Consider the following 14,757-nt stretch of genomic DNA (forward strand, 5'->3'; position numbering starts at 1 on the left):
TTTTATCTAAATATATAAAAGGAACATTTTTTAAATAACTAGTGCTCACCTCCAAAATTATTAATTTTGACTTGGGACCTAATTCTGACCTGCAAGCCTACACATGTTTTCACATCGTAGTGCGAAGATTCGGACGACGGGAGGGTGTGTGTTCCATGGGGTGCCGTTTACCTACCGAATATACACCAGCGAGCTAGGCCTGAATTACCCCCTTTATGTTGTAAAATTTACATTTATGGGGCAAATTTAATAACACTTCTAAAAATATAAAGAGGTGATTTTGCCAATAGCAACCAATCAGATTCTGACTCTCATTTCTCTGTTGCATCCTAGAAAATAATAGACAGAATTTGATTGGTTGCGATAAGCTTCGTTTTAGAAGCTGGAGTAAATTTACCCATGAGCCTTAGGGGTGATTCACTAGTGATCGGATGGGGCCAAATTTGATGCTCGTATTTGCGCATGTGCAGACGCCAGTGCGAACTCCTTCGGTGGGCGGGGGGGGCAGATAATTATCCTGTCCGGGCATCCTCAGAGCATTGGAAGAAACACTGTCAGGTTATTACATAATGGGGGCTGCAGAGGCGGAACTAGCGAGCAGTGGGCCCAGGTGCAAAAATATTCTTTGGGCCCCCCGCCCCACTCAAAATGTGAACAGTGTGCGCCAAAGATGGCTGCAGTGTGCATGTGTGTGTGCATAAGATTAGGGCTACAGGCTGTGGGATGTGTGTATGGTTAGGGTTATAGGCTGTGGGGTGTGTGTGTATGGTTAGGGTTATAGGCTGCAGTGTGTATGGTTAGGGTTATAGGCTGCAGTGTGTATGGTTAGGGTTATAGGCTGTGGGGTGTGTATGTGTGGTTAGGGTTATAGGCTGTGGGGTGTGTATGTGTGGTTAGGGTTATAGGCTGCGGGGTGTGTGTATGGTTAGGGTTATAGGCTGCAGTGCGTGTGGTTAGGGTTATAGGCTGCGGGGTGTGTGTGTATGGTTAGGGTTATAGGCTGTGGGGTGTGTGTGTATGGTTAGGGTTATAGGCTGTGGGGTGTGTGTATGGTTAGGGTTATAGGCTGCAGTGTGTATGGTTAGGGTTATAGGCTGTGGGGTGTGTATGTGTGGTTAGGGTTATAGGCTGTGGGGTGTGTATGTGTGGTTAGGGTTATAGGCTGCGGGGTGTGTGTATGGTTAGGGTTATAGGCTGGGGTATGTGTGTATGGTTAGGGTTATAGGCTGCGGGGTGTGTATGTGTGGTTAGTGTTATAGGCTGCGGGGTGTGTGTATGGTTAGGGTTATAGACTGCGGGGTGTGTGTATGGTTAGGGTTATAGGCTGTGGGGTGTGTGTATGGTTAGGGTTATAGGCTGCGGTGTGTGTGGTTAGGGTTATAGGCTGCGGGGTGTGTGCCTGCGTGGTTAGTGCTATAGACTGCTATGGGCGGGAGAGTATGGGGAGGTTTAGGCTGTGGGGAGGGAGATGGGTGGGGTTAGGCTGCAGGTGGGTGGTGAATGGTTGGGCTGTGGAGGGGGTGTATATATAGGGTTAAGTCTATGGGGATGTGTAGTTAGGGCTAGGTTACTGGGGTGTGTATAACTAAGGATAGGCTGAGGGTGGGGTGTGTATAATTACAGTTGGGCAGCAGGGGAAGGGGGTTGTATGGTTAGTTAGGCTGGGAGGGTTAGGGTTTGTGCCCCTATGACATTTTTAGTTAATTTCTTCGGCATCCTCCACCCCCCACCCCCCTTTAATATGCTAACATATTTTTTTGCCTCCAGCTTCCGTTTTATTTTAAGTTTTATGCAGCACCCCCCCCCCCCTTACAGTATAATTCCCAATGATTCAGCAATGTATAATGCGCCCACCCCCCCCCCCCACCACCCCACTCCCTCCAAGTAACTTACCCCTGGCATGGCAGTGGCTGTCATTGCTGCTGTCTGTGACGCTCCTCCTCCTGGAGCCCTCCGTGCTCAGCCTCAGAGCAGACAGGAATTCACTTCCTGTCAGGCTCCAAGACTGAGAGCAGCAACAGGCAGCCTTGCGATTGGCTGCCTGTTGGAAGGAGGACGATCACCGCCGGACAGAATGGATGCAGGGCGCTGCTGCCTTTGCTTCTGCATCCATGTCTGCCCCATGTGTACGCGCACCTGCTGCCCTGCCATGTACCCCGGGCCCCTGCACTGCACCGTCTGCACCGGCGGTAGTTCCGCCCCTGGGGGGCTGTGAGTATACGCAGCCAGAGCCGCCCCTAGGCATAGGCATACTAGGCAATTGTCTAGGGCATCACCCTATGCCTAGGGGCGGCAGCCTATTGTCCTAGTGCCAAATTAACACTGCCTGCCCGGCGCCGGCCCGCCCACTATAGCACCGGAGCGGGTGCTCAGCGGTGCTGCTGACAGAGCCTGGGGAGGCGATGCAGCTGCGAGATGCTGAGTCTGGCGGGCGCCGGGTGGGGCAGAGACGCGGTGCTGAGGAGTGAGGAGAGATGCTGGGCTTCTTGCTAGGGTGGGGCTGAGCGGAGCTAATGCACCAGTCAAAACTAGTGTGCTGCTTCTTTGATGGACACTTGCGCGTTGGCTCCGCCCCCCACACCGCGCAGCATACTTGGACGGCTGTCCGCTGCCCCCCGGCGAATTTTTCCCACCACAGAATTTTGCATCATTCGGTGTGGGATAATGTGAATTTTGGCTCAATCTGGGTGCCATAATGTGAATTTTGGATCATTTTGTTTGGCATTAACATGAATTCCATGTGAATTTTGGCTTATTCTATGTGGTATAATGTGAATTTTGGCAACTTCAGTGTGGCATATTGCGAATTTTGACTTCTTTCATGTGAAATTTGGCTCATACTGTTTGGAATAACGTGAAATTTGACTCCTTCAGTGTGAATTTTCGCTCAATCTGTGAGGCATAATGTGTAAGGGTGAGAATAAGGGGCTTACTATTGTGTTGCATGATGTGTAAAAGGGATACATGGTGTGCTACAATACATTCAAAGACACACACCCTTTTGAGTGACCAGACCCCTTATTTCTGGAGTGCGGCCCTCGAATATTTGATGGAAGTCTTAAGTGGCCCATGTCAAATGTCATAAACCAGCTTGTTATTTTTGGTGTCTAAACACCAAGTTTGGTGGTGGTATCATCTGCTAGGGGGTGCCAACAAAAATCTTGCCTAGGGCATCAAATTGGATAAGGCCGGCTCTGTACGCTGTCAGGTTATTATGTAATATTATAAATGTCTCTTTATCGTGTGTCATTGTATCCTACACCCGGGCACCACGTCACACTACTCTGAGTGCGCTTTCCCTATAAGATGTGATATCTGAGCACATAACACAGCACAGCAGGGTTCCCTTTCCCTGTCAGCTGTATGTCAGTGTCTGTATGTATTCTCTGCTATAGTGAGTGCGTATTGTATCCTGCACCCGGGCACCACGTCACACTACTCTGAGTGTGCTTTCCCTATAAGATGTGATATCTGAGCACATAACACAGCACAGCAGGGTTCTCTTTCCCTGTCGGTTGTATGTCAGTGTCTGTATGTATTCTCTGCTATAGTGAGTGCGCATTGTATCCTGCACCCGGGCACCACGCCACATTACTCCTCGTACACTTTCCCTATAAGATGTGATATCTGAGCACATAACACAGCACAGCAGGGTTCCCCCCTGTCGGCTGTATGTCAGTGTCTGTATGTATTCTCTGCCACTGGCTGATTCAGGGGGGGGGGGGCACCCAGGCACGTGCCCCCCCTATCATTTCAGACGTGTTTTTTTTTTTTTCTGCTGCCCGCACCCCCGCTGTGCCCACTCCCCCGCTGTGCCCGCTATCCTGCTCCCCCGCTGTGCCCGCTCCCCCCGCAGTGCCCGGCCGGGAGAGAGATGTGCTACTGTATAAAATTCACTTCTCCTGCTGGACCGCTAGCCAATGGGCGCTTGCGGTCCAGCAGCCAATCAACTGGCAGCTGGTGGACCGCGAGCGCCTATTGGCTAGCGGTCCAGCGGGAGATATGAATTTTACATAGGATAGGAGCACATTTCTCTCCCGGCCGGGCACACTGTGGAGCGGGGGAGCGGGCACAGCGGGAGGAGCGGGCGAGCAGAGCGGGGCGGGAGGGGATGGCTGGCTGGCTGTCAGCACAGGCGGGGGGGTGCACACACAACCCCCCCACCCTACTGCACCCACCCTGCTGCAAGCACCCTCCCACCCTGCTGCACCCAAGCAGATTCAGTCGAGCATGAAGCCCCTTGGCATCGAGCATGAAGCCCCTTGGCATCGAGCATGAAGGTAAGTGGTACTTATGTGTCAAATGTGTAATGGGCATTACGGTGTGTTATATAGTATGTCATGTGCATTACGGTGTGTTATATAGTATGTAATGGGCATTACGGTGTGTTATATAGTATGTAATGGGCATTACGGTGTGTTATATAGTATGTAATGGGCATTACGGTGTGTTATATAGTATGTCATGTGCATTACGGTGTGTTATATAGTATGTAATGGGCATTACAGTGTGCCCTTGCTCCGGGCACCGTGGCACCTAGCTACACCACTGCCGCCGCCTTATAGGAGACAGACACTAGAGGTACTGCTATACCTCTATTGTTTGTCAGAACAGAAGAGTGCGGCCAGCGCTACCTGGAAGTGTGGATTTGGGTAGCGCTGGCGCGCTATTTAAATGGATCCCTTCACAAGCATGCACCCTGGCTCCCCCCTGGCAAAAAAAATATATCAATCCCATGGCATGGCAACAAGAATAAAACTCCTGGCAAGAAGCATGTAACCCCTGGCAACAAGTGATATTCCTCTGACAATAAGTATGTAGGTAAGCAGCAATTAAATGGTATATGTAACAGGCATTATTATGTTTAATGGGCATTTTGGTATTGGCATTATGTTTAATGGGCATCACAACGTATAGCATTGTGTTTTATGGGCATTACTTTGTTGGCATTATGTGTAATGGCCATTACAGTGTGTGACATTATATTTAATTGGTATTACGGTGTTTGACATTATGTGTAATGGGCATTACTGTGTACATTTTTGGCTCGCCGGCGGCGCACAATGTCCCTATTTATACATCATTATCTATACTATGGCTTAATCCATGTGGCGTTATCTGAATTTTGGCTTAATCCATGTGGCATTATGGAAATTTTTTGTCTCATTCTTTTTGGCATCATGTGTAAGCGGCAAGTATAATAGGGTCCACTATTTTGTTGCATAATGTGTAAAAGTGGTATATGGTGTGGTACACTACACTCAAGGACACGCCCCCTTGGAATGACCACGCCCCTATAAAAAAAAACTGGCGCGTCTTCGGCGCGCACACCACTACTTCCTTCACTTTTCACTCCACAGTGGGCCTATGGACTTAAAATGTCAGGGCCTATTTCTAATCCCATTCCTTCCCTCTCTCTCTGCTCTCCTCCTCTCTATCTCGCTTCACTCTCTGAGAATGCACACTGGCACTACTAACACCGCTCACTCCCATCCCCCCTGTCATTTTCTCCTGGATCCGCCCCTGTTCTCTGCTATAGTGAATGCGCATTGTATCCTGCACCCGGGCACCACGTCACACTACTCTGAGTACACTTTCCCTATAAGATGTGATATCTGAGCACATAACACAGCACAGCAGGGTTCCCTTTCCCTGCCAGCTGTATGTCAGTGTCTGTATGTATTCTCTGCTATAGTGAGTGTGCATTGTATCCTGCACCCGGGCACCACGTCACATTAATCTGAGTGCGCTTTCCTTGTAAGATGTGATATCTGAGCACATAACACAGCACAGCAGGACTCCCTTTCCCTGTCGGCTGTATGTCAGTGTCTGTATGTATTCTCTGCTATAGTGAGTGTGCATTGTATCCTGCACCAGGGCACCATGTCACATTACTCTGAGTACACTTCCCCTATAAGATGTGATATCTGAGCACATAACACAGCACAGCAGGGTTCCCTTTCCCTGCCGGCTGTATGTCAGTGTCTGTATGTATTCTCTGCTATAGTGAATGCACATTGTATCCTGCACCTGGGCACCACGTCACATTACTACTCGTACACTTTCCCTATAAGATGTGATATCTGAGCACATAACACAGCACAGCAGGGTTCCCTTTCCCTGTCGGCTGTATGTCAGTGTCTTTATGTATTCTCTGCTATAGTGAATGCACATTGTATCCTGCACCCGGGCACCACGTCACATTACTCCTCGTACACTTTCCCTATAAGATGTGATATCTGAGCACATAACACAGCACAGCAGGGTTCCCTTTCCCTGTCGGCTGTATGTCAGTGTCTGTATGTATTCTCTGCTATGGTGAGTGTGCATTGTATCCTGCACCCAGGCACCATGTCACATTACTCTGAGTGTGCTTTCCCTGTAAGATGTGATATCTGAGCACATAACACAGCACAGCAGGGTTCCCTTTCCCTGCCGGCTGTATGTCAGTGTCTGTATGTATTCTCTGCTATAGTGAGTGTGCATTGTATCCTGCACCCGGGCACCACGTCACATTACTCTGAGTGCGCTTTCCCTATAAGATGTGATATCTGAGCACATAACACAGCACAGCAGGGTTCCCTTTCCCTGCCAGCTGTATGTCAGTGTCTGTATGTATTCTCTGCTATAGTGAGTGTGCATTGTATCCTGCACCCGGGCACCATGTCACATTACTCTGAGTGCGCTTTCCCTGTAAGATGTGATATCTGAGCACATAACACAGCACAGCAGGATTCCCTTTCCCTGTCGGCTGTATATCAGTGTCTGTATGCATTCTCTTCTATAGTGAGTGCGCATTGTATCCTGCACCCGGGCACCACGTCACATTACTCTGAGTACACTTTCCCTATAAGATGTGAAATCTGAGCACATAACACAGCACAGCAGGGTTCCCTTTCTCTGTCGGCTGTATGTCAGTGTCTGAATGCATTCTCTTCTATAGTAAGTGCGCATTGTATCCTGCACCCGGGCACCACGTCACATTACTCTGAGTACACTTTCCCTATAAGATGTGATATCTGAGCACATAACACAGCACAGCAGGGTTCCCTTTCCCTGTCGGCTGTATGTCAGTGTCTGTATGCATTCTCTTCTATAGTGAGTGCGCATTGTATCCTGCACCCGGGCACCACGGCACATTACTCTGAGTTCGCTTTCCCTATAAGATGTGATATGTGAGCACATAACACAGCACAGCAGGGTTCCCTTTCCCTGTCGACTGTATGTCAGTGTCTGTATGTATTCTCTGCTATAGTGAGTGCACATTGTATCCTGCACCCGGGCACCACGTCACATTACTCTGAGTGCGCTTTCCCTAAAAGATGTGATATCTGAGCACATAACACAGCACAGCAGGATTCCCTTTCCCTGTCGGCTGTATGTCAGTGTCTGTATGCATTCTCTTCTATAGTGAGTGCACATTGTATCCTGCACCCGGGCACCACGTCACACTACTCTGAGTACACTTTCCCTATAAGATGTGATATTTGAGCACATAACACAGCACAGCAGGGTCCCCTTTCCCTGTCGGCTGTATGTCAGTGTCTGTATGCATTCTCTTCTATAGTGAGTGCACATTGTATCCTGCACCCAGGCACCACGTCACATTACTCTGAGTACACTTTCCCTATAAGATGTGATATCTGAGCACATAACACAGCACAGCAGGGTTCCCTTTCCCTGTCGGCTGTACAGTATGTCAGTGTCTGTATGCATTCTCTTCTATAGTGAGTACACATTGTATCCTGCTCCCGGGCACCACGTCACATTACTCTGAGTTCGCTTTCCCTATAAGATGTGATATGTGAGCACATAACACAGCACAGCAGAGTTCCCTTTCCATGTTGACTGCATGTCAGTGTCTGTATGTATTCTCTGCTATAGTGAGTGCACATTGTATCCTGCACCCGGGCACCACGTCACACTACTCTGAGTACACTTTCTCTATAAGATGTGATATTTGAGCACCTAACACAGCACAGCAGGGTCCCCTTTCCCTGTCGGCTGCATGTCAGTGTCTGTATGTATTCTCTGCTATAGTGAGTGCGCATTGTATCCTGCACCCGGGCACCACGTCACATTACTCTGAGTGCGCTTTCCCTATAAGATGTGATATCTGAGCACATAACACAGCACAGCAGGGTTCCCTTTCCATGTCGACTGTATGTCAGTGTCTGTATGTATTATCTGCTATAGTGAGTGCGCATTGTATCCTGCACCCGGGCACCACGTCACATTACTCCTTGTACACTTTCCCTATAAGATGTGATATCTGAGCACATAATACAGCACAGCAGGGTTCCCTTTCCCTGTCGGCTGTATGTCAGTGTCTGTATGCATTCTCTTCTATAGTGAGTGCGCATTGTATCCTGCACCGGGGCACCACGTCACATTACTCTGAGTACACTTTCCCTATAAGATGTGATATGTGAGCACATAACACAGCACAGCAGGGTCCCCTTTCCCTGTCGGCTGTATGTCAGTGTCTGTATGCATTCTCTTCTATAGTGAGTGCACATTGTATCCTGCACCCAGGCACCATGTCACATTACTCTGAGTGCGCTTTCCCTATAAGATGTGATATCTGAGCACATAACACAGCACAGCAGGGTTCCCTTTCCCTGTCGGCTGTACAGTATGTCAGTGTCTGTATGCATTCTCTTCTATAGTGAGTACACATTGTATCCTGCTCCCGGGCACCACGTCACATTACTCTGAGTTCGCTTTCCCTATAAGATGTGATATGTGAGCACATAACACAGCACAGCAGGGTTCCCTTTCCCTGTCGGCTGTATATCAGTGTCGGTATTTATTCTCTGCTATAGTTAGTGCGCATTGTATCCTGCACCCGGGCACCACGTCACATTACTCTGAGTACACTTTCCCTATAAGATGTGATATCTGAGCACATAACACAGCACAGCAGGGTTCCCTTTCCCTGTCGGCTGTACAGTATGTCAGTGTCTGTATGCATTCTCTTCTATAGTGAGTACACATTGTATCCTGCTCCCGGGCACCACGTCACATTACTCTGAGTTCGCTTTCCCTATAAGATGTGATATGTGAGCACATAACACAGCACAGCAGGGTTCCCTTTCCCTGTCGACTGCATGTCAGTGTCTGTATGTATTCTCTGCTATAGTGAGTGCACATTGTATCCTGCACCCGGGCACCACGTCACACTACTCTGAGTACACTGTCTCTATAAGATGTGATATCTGAGCACATAACACAGCACAGCAGGGTTCCCTTTCCATGTCGACTGTATGTCAGTGTCTGTATGTATTCTCTGCTATAGTGAGTGCGCATTGTATCCTGCACCCGGGCACCACGTCACATTACTCCTCGTACACTTTCCCTATAAGATGTGATATCTGAGCACATAATACAGCACAGCAGGGTTCCCTTTCCCTGTCGGCTGTATGTCAGTGTCTGTATGCATTCTCTTCTATAGTGAGTGCGCATTGTATCCTGCACCGGGGCACCACGTCACATTACTCTGAGTACACTTTCCCTATAAGATGTGATATGTGAGCACATAACACAGCACAGCAGGGTCCCCTTTCCCTGTCGGCTGTATGTCAGTGTCTGTATGTATTCTCTGCTATAGTGAGTGCACATTGTGCTCTGTTACTTATGTATCTTCCCAGCGCAGAATGCCAATATTTCCCAAGCTCGGAAAGTGATGGGGAACTAAGCAGGCTTTGAATTGCAGCCTGGAGAATACAAATAGAAAATACATGTGTTATCAGGTGAAAAGCTCTGGGGAGGCCGACAAATCCTACACAGCGAACCTGCCGCTGACTGATCGCCGGGCCCCTGGCAGGAGAGAGGCAGACTTGGATTTTATTGGCAGACATCTATCAACGATTGTGGCAGAACCTGATGTATGTTGGTATAGTCTGCGCTGTGTGTAATGGACGCCAGTCCACGCGTCCACCAGCTTAACCAGGTGTGGACAACGCAGGGTTAATGCAGCACTAATCAGATGCATTCAATTTGATACAGGTCCAGCAAGGAGCGGATATATTGTGGTAGCAGCTGGTGCCTGGGCAGTTCCGGATGGCAGTGGCCTCACTGGACTTGGTGCCACCCACTGCGTCTAATAGAGAACCTGCTGCGGTATATGGAAGAGACTATGATGTGACCTAAGTCAGGAAACGTTGGCAGCCGTTGGAATACCGTAATGTACAGTAGGTGCACTTGTATAAATGGAATTTGGTGCCGCAATTGGTGGAAAGCGTTTCGACTTTCCTTTTGGTTCTCGGTCATTCATATAGTAGTGGTGGCTTGCCCCAACAGGCCTGCATGACCTCTGACCCAATGCGGATTATACGCATGCGCAGTTTGCTGAGTGTTCTTCCTCCATACGAGTAGGACGTACTCAAGTCCCACTGCCACCATTACATGCGCATTACCCTGTGCCGGGGTGTCAGCAACCATCAGACGATTTCTCTACCCCTCGTCTGCATGAAAGGGGATGGGTTTGAGTACATATGACCTTGCATGCTAGTGGGGGGATTCGGCAGTGGGGGGGGGGGCATTTGATGGAGCAGCGGGTGGTGCTTACCCGTTGTGTATACAGGTCGGAATCAGGACCTTAATTCAATAAATATATATATATATATATATATATATATATATATGGATAACAGTTGTAAGTTGCCGCCCTTGTTGAAACCTTTAGTGATTGGTTCTATAATAGCCTTTAATGAACTCCAAAGTAAATCAAAGTAAAGTCCAAAATTTATAAACATTCATTAAAAAGTCTCTTATTTCACTCAGTAGTGGTGGTTTTCCAGACCATAAAAAACTTCAATAGTGTATTTCAGATTAGCAAACAAACGTTCCCAACGCGTTTCGTCCCACCAAGGACTTCATCAGGGGTTTGCAAATAACTTTGAAACAATTCCCACAAAACTTTCAAACGGGATGAATCTCCAACAAGACGTTTTTTAACAATAGATCCTTTATAAGCTCTGATGTACACTCTTGTGCTAGAAACTTCTCTGTTAATATCTGTACTGGTGCTAGGGTCTTCTCTTTTCTGCCACAGATTTTATCTGCGTATATTCGAGCGGATAGCTTTGTGTGCTTGCGAGTTCTAATACATAACTCCAGAAGGATGTATCATTTTTCAATATTGGAAAGGTGGGGGTATTCCAGTTATTTGACACCATTAGATGGTTAAGTTTGGATATGCTCTATATATCGTCATGGACTATTCATAGAGTGCTTCTCTCTGTCCGCTGTACAGTCTCGTTTTAGGCCAAGGTTGAGATTAGTTCTAAAAGTGGTTTTCACTGTCCCTCTTGAGGTGTATACTGGTGTAAGGTTCAGTGGACGTGCTATATATATATATATATATATATATATATATATATAGTCTTATGAAACACAGATGCACTCACCGGTCTTCTTTTTCTTGTTTGCAAAAAACGGTTTTAATACATACCACAAGAGTATGACAACGTATTTACATGACAGTGGGTACGGCCAACGTTTTGGTCTACTGGCGAGACCTTTTTCAAGACCTCCTCTCCTGCCCTCCTCAGTGTGCAGTCCTTGGTGGTTTTTGCACACACAATCTACTCACAATCCATCATACAATCAGTCATACAATCCATCAGCTGCATGATTGTGTACACAAGATGTGCACACAATCTGCATACAATCCATCTTACAATCAATTGAGATTGTATGATTGGGTACACAATATCATGGCCACCTTAAGGATATCCATGCTTGGCCACAGGTGACTTAATTAGTGCTTCAGTCAATTTGATTTATACATCTCTGCTCAGTCATAGATATACATAAAACATATAGGGGGCCTTAAGGACCGTCCTGAGGACCCACAGCCTTCTCTAATACCCCGTTTTCGCTGCCACTAAAACCTGGGTTATTGATCATCGTATTGATGAATCATGGCTCAGTGAAAAAGGGTTAATTCGGGTCCATTGCCGCACTCTGAACCTAGACATAGCAATAGGGACCCCCAATACTCATAGAGCAGTGTTTCCCAACCGTGGTCCTCAAGTAACCCCAACAGTGCACGTTTTCCAGGTCACCCAGCAGGTGCACTCATTATTCAGGCACATTTAAAAAAAGATCCACAGGTGGAGCTAATTATAGCACTTGTGATTCTGTGTGGAGACCGGGAAAACATGCACTGTTGGGGGTACTTGAGGACCAGGGTTGGGAACCACTGTCATAGAGGCCTTGACGATTGGCTTGGGGCTTCCCATAAATTTGCAAACATATGTAACCAATATCTCTGATATATTATCATGTATAATCTAGTTACTGACATCACACTGTGCTGCTGTTCCCATACACCCTGTACTATCCCACAGGCAGCATAACGGACGCAACCAAATCTGCGGGTGATTTACATAACAGTGGTAACAATGGGACTGCGTCATAGGTGCATTCATAGCACAGCGGATCTACGATGCTAATGCCACAGTGGCAGGGTTACACGGAGACACCCACTGACCACACATTGTGTTGCCCTACCGTTGCTCAGAATGTCCGACAGAAGTAAACTGCTGGAGCCTTTACCCACTGTTGGGGTCATTCTGATTCACTCACTTGTTAATGAGTTCAGCCCCATCCCGATGTTTTGGGGACGGCGCATGTGCATGTGGTCTAGTATGAGCATGTGTATCTCCCCTTTGCAAATGGCATCGCGACTATGAGCTACTATCAGGGTGGGGTGGACAGCAGATGGAATGGGGTTCGTCCATGGGAACACCCAGCGTCTTATGGGTGGATATTTGGACGAGCAGTGGGCAGCGCCTCTGGGGCTTGGTAAGCTGCCAGGGCCGATGCACAAAGACACAGCAGGGGGCTTAAATCCCCCCCGACTACAGTTTTGCAGCCACCATCGTCCCTCCCACAAACACTTGTCACTCACTGCGTCTACCATCGCTAATCACAGTGGCGTATGTTCGTTCCAGTTGCCCGGAGGCAATATATATATTGGTGCCCCCCCACACACACCACACACACATACAACCCTATATAAAATATATATTTCTGTATAGATAGATAGATAGATAGATAGATAGATAGATAGATAGATAGATAGATAGATAGATACAGAGGCAGAACTCTGGGAGGCAATGGAGTTAACTGCCACCGGGCTCCTGCTCCCAAGGGGGCACCTCTCCACCCCTGTGAGTTTGAATTAGCTAATTGAAAGCCGTGGATATGGCTTCTGTGGCTGACTTCTTCTCCTAGCAGGACTATAGATGTCACACTCTTTATTCTAAACATAATATCCATAGCATACATACACACATACATATATTTATATAAGATGGTGTGTGTATTGGGGGGGCACCAATATTTATCTTGCCTCCGGGCAACTGGGACGAACTTACGCCACTGGATAGATAGATAGATAGATAGATAGATAGATAGATAGAAAGAAAGAAAGAAAGAAAGAAAGAAAGAAAGAAAGAAAGAAAGAAAGAAAGGTAGATACTGTAGATAGATAGATAGATAGATAGATAGATAGATAGATAGATAGATAGATAGATAGATAGATAGAAGGTAGATAGATAGATAGATAGATAGATAGATAGATAGATAGATAGATAGAAATATAGATAGAGAACACATATATATTTCAGAACTCAGCCATAGAAGCAATATATTGTTGACTTTTAAATAACTGATTTAAACTTCCAGTTGGTGGTGAGGTGCCCCCTTGGGAGCAGGAGCCCGGCGGCAGATGACTCCATTGCCTCCCAGAGTTCTGCCTCTGGCTAATCACTTACCACGTGTGTGAAGTGCGACCTGGAGGTGAGCTTGGTAAACATTGATCATTTCTGTAAACATCTTGTGCGATTGTGAAACAGACCAATGACACATCTGCGCGAGATTACACCCTGGTTTATTGCGCCTTTTTCACCTTTTATTAAGGTCCTGATTCAGAGAGCTCTGCGGAAGTGCGGAAATCGCTGTTCGGAGCACGAACGCACAAGCAATTAACTCTCTGAGTGCCAACATTGATGTCAGAGATCCACAAAATAACCGTTAGAAATGGCGGCGCCGTTCACAGCGACCATTCTTTTTTGGGGGGTGCAATATTTTACTTCAATTTAATGACTTGTCGGTATTTGTATTATTTATACTAAAAGAACAGTCGCTGTGAGGGATTCAGTACGAAATCCCGGCAGTCGGAATCCCGGCGGTAGAAATACCGATGCCGGAATCCCGACCGCCGAAACACCAACACGGTGCGCTCACCACGCAGCGGGCCCGCTGCCTCGATACGCTGGGCACACTATTTTATTCTCCCTCTATGGGTGTCGTGGACACCCATAGAGGGAGAAATTGTAGGCATTGCGGCGGGCGGGATTCCGGCGTCGGTATTTCGACCGCTGGGATTCCGACCGCCGGGATTTTGACTCCATCCGGCTGTGAGTGGTGCTGCCATTTTTAGGCAATATTTTGAGGATCTCTCCCAGCAATGTCGGCACTCACTGCTACTGGATACACCTCCAACCAGGACTGTTGCAGGAGCATTGAAGAAGCAATTAAAGCATTTATGTAGTACCCCTGGACTGCTGTGGAACTACAAGTGCCAGCCTGTCTCTGCATTGCCAGTTGCTGAGGCATGCAGCCCACAGCCTGATGCCCCTCTCTTGTTTGACACCCAAAAGCTATAGTAAATCTTCCCAAGAGACTTCAGGGGTTAACTCCCTTTTACTGTACTGTGAATAGCAGGAGTCTGCAATGAGCTGT

The sequence above is a fragment of the Crinia signifera genome, chromosome 6 (assembly GCF_055691185.1).
Source record: "Crinia signifera chromosome 6, ASM5569118v1, whole genome shotgun sequence".
Classification (NCBI taxonomy): Eukaryota; Metazoa; Chordata; class Amphibia; order Anura; family Myobatrachidae; genus Crinia; species Crinia signifera.